Source organism: Ananas comosus, linkage group 8 (genome assembly GCF_001540865.1).
Source record: "Ananas comosus cultivar F153 linkage group 8, ASM154086v1, whole genome shotgun sequence".
In the NCBI taxonomy this organism is placed as follows: domain Eukaryota; kingdom Viridiplantae; phylum Streptophyta; class Magnoliopsida; order Poales; family Bromeliaceae; genus Ananas; species Ananas comosus.
Window position 1 is genome coordinate 7,595,202 of NC_033628.1, and position 3,198 is coordinate 7,598,399.

Here is a 3,198-nt window from a genome sequence, read left to right on the forward strand (position 1 = left end):
CAACTGAACACTCTCGAGAACCTCTGAATTGAACTCCATAATGTAATCAGGGTTTTGTCCTTAAATTCCCTAAAGAAACATGATTCACATTAGATCCGGCTTTAGCCTATAAAGCCAACAATAAAATTGCGCCACAATTACAAACACAAGTCGTCCCAACCCCAGCTGAAGAACACTAATAACCCTCGTATTATGATCCACCCAAACTGGATTGGTCTCATTCACTTCGAGGGGATACAAGATATACATAATATCTGCGCCAAATTAATATACGGATACACTAACAATTTCCGAGCCTTAAGCAGTAGTACTGCCAATAGTAAATACTTTACTCGCAGGTACGTATTTTTATAAGAACGAATCAAGTCATCTTGTTAATCCTCTAGTCAAATAATACAAAGATACTATATCTCTTGTATATATGTACTTTCATAAAGAAAAGTATAAGTTATGTCAACTTACCGAATACTTGTTCACATCCTATGTGAAATTTCATCTCTTGTTACTGTAAGAGGACTGAGATTATATCTCTTGATACTGTACGAGTACTGATACAACTATCACGGTATGATCACCTTTCTAATATTACGATACACCAACGATGATCCAAGGGTCAAATGCCCTCTCGCTGCGAACAAAACCGAAACGGCGTCAATATGCTTGTATATAAGCTATATTAGTCGAAATCTAGAAATTTCAGTTTTCTAGCTGAAATTCTTGCTTACCCTGGGTCAGTACACTTACTAAACCAGCTCCCGAGGTCACCAAATAAGCTTGATTAAATTCAGAAACCTGCTGCGAAGAAGGAATCTTAAACTGCGTCAAGTTACCCTATTAAATCGTATATAACTTCGAGATAGCTTCATTAGTTGACTAATTACCTGTATCAAGCCTCAAGACAACTTTTTCCTGGAGTAAAGTAAGTAAATCACAGCTAGATATCTTCTTTCTACCTGCAGGAACCCCTAACAAACTCTGCTGGAGGCAACGGAGCAAGAACACGTCAAAGTCCAATGATAAACCATCAACTATAGAGAAATTTAAGCTAACTACCTCTCTCAAGCTTTCTTCAACAACTCCCAGTAATATAGATGAAAAGCACTGTTAAAACACATCCCTTTACCTTTTAAAAGCTGACCCCAAGTCCACCCAACCAGCAAGCGACGAGAACGGCGCGAAATCGGCGCAAACGGCGACTTACTCGTAGAGAGAGAAAACTCTAGAGAGAGAGAGAGTGGAGGAGATGAAACCCTGAGCTCCAGCAACCATATCTCAGCTCCTGGGGTCGTGCTGGGGTGTTGGGGATAAGTATGGGAGGTGAAAAGACCAAAGTAACCCTGCTGCCACGCAGCTGCAGCTGCTGCTGCTTGCTGTACCGGTACAGCATTAGGCTTGTACCGGTACACCAATGCAGAAATTGCAGATTTTGCAATAGCAATGCACTTCCTCGTCTCCGGCAATCCGATCACTCTCTAACTTGTTCCAAAATGTGTCCAAGCCTTTTAGAACATGTAGGATAGTTCCACAACTCATGCCACACATTCGAACTCCGCAATTTGCAAAAGTTCAGTGTATTACAGTGTATCAACTCAAACGTACGACATTCCAAATTTCATCTCATACCTTACCATCATGATTTCATTAGCTTGGCGTGCCAAAAAATATTCTCTAATATAAGATTCTGTATTCAAAGGTGAGAACTTTTAAAAGAAAAAATAAAATTAAAAATTAAAATATTATGTAACGACCCAGCCCACTAGCAATAATAACTCGTTGGGATGACTCGCTAAGCTCATCCACCTTAAGCCCAGTTATTACCGGCTGGTGCTTGTCTCTAATACCAAATATAACGACCCAGCCAACTAGCAACAATAAGTCGTTGGGCCCAACCATCGATCCAAAATGTTTAAGTCCAGTTATTATTACTAGTGTCTAAGTCTCTTATATACCCAATCACATTCTCATTCCTATCCAATGTGGGATTATTGAGATGTAACACATCATAACATAAAAAGTTGGGAAGTCTAATAAGACTAATTTAGTGTACATTCAGAGTCTCTATTTGTTCATGAGTTCATTATGTTTGATGAAAAAGTATGATAAAAATAAAACATTCCATCTACTTCAATATATGATAATATATCATACTTGTTTAGTTAAGATAAACTTTATTACAGCTCCACCGAAAAAATAAAGGATATATATTTCTATATATTTTTATCTTTATTTCAATTTTACCCAATAGTCTGAAGACTAAAGTGGGCTCCAAAAGTTGCGTGAATGTGATTCGAGTGAATTATAAGTTTTGCATGGGTTGAATGTATATTAGCTTTTTTACCTACATGAGTTAAAGTTGTACTATAGTGTTTGAACTACAATTTGTTACATTTTAGTTCTCAAATAATGAGACGATTAATTTGCAAATTCTCAAAAATATGTTTGAAAAATAATAATTAATTTTTGTATCAGGCAATATCGTGTAATAACCAACTTGTTCATATTGCATGCCAGAAAATGGAACTGGAATTAATAGATTATTTTCAACCGAACGAATCAAATTTATCGAATCTAAATTAAATTCAAGTATGAAATCGTCCTTGCGTAAACAGTTCAGAAATTGACATTTCACCAAGGAGGGGCGCTGCAATCGAGGGGCTTTGTACCAATGTGTTGTAGCTTCAATTTATTGCGCTATGATAGGTGATAGATAGATGGATGATGGATGCCACAGTATATATATATATATAGGCTTAATTTATAGATGTTACACATGCATGCACGCACACACACGTACAGTACTCTATATAATTTCTCCAGGAACAGCGATGTAGCCACACCATGTGGGTTTCGTACCTACAAAGCAAAGGTGAGTGAAGTGCACGAGCAATCTGAAACTATAAAGAGTGACTGCAAGAGAAAGAGAGAGAGAGAGAGAGAGAGAAAAGAGAAAGAAAAAGTAGATCTCTAATAATTGGGTGAAAGTCATGCATGTGACAATATCATCATATCCCCCACACATGCATTGCGCACTGGATACGCGGCGGGGCAACTTCTTTTCGTTAATAGTAATATTACAAGGATCGTAACACAATCATTTAGCTAACTAGTAATTAAAGAGATCACGTACGCCTCAATGCAAAGAGGCATATAATTGGTGAAATTTTGTGCCTAGATTTTTCTCTTTTTTTTTTTCTTTTT

The 3,198-nt window shown here is 37.2% G+C and overlaps 1 long non-coding RNA gene across 3 annotated transcripts; it reads right to left on the reverse strand.

The window, feature by feature from the left end:
* Positions 595-1,473, reverse strand: LOC109714543. 3 transcript variants are annotated; one of them, XR_002217400.1, is made up of 4 exons: positions 1,124-1,473; positions 882-975; positions 726-792; positions 595-628 (listed from the first exon to the last, which is right to left on the reverse strand). It is a non-coding gene; the product is annotated as an uncharacterized LOC109714543 (long non-coding RNA). The 3 variants fall into 3 exon arrangements; XR_002217398.1 differs by having other exon boundaries at positions 882-1,473; XR_002217399.1 differs by having other exon boundaries at positions 726-795; positions 882-1,473.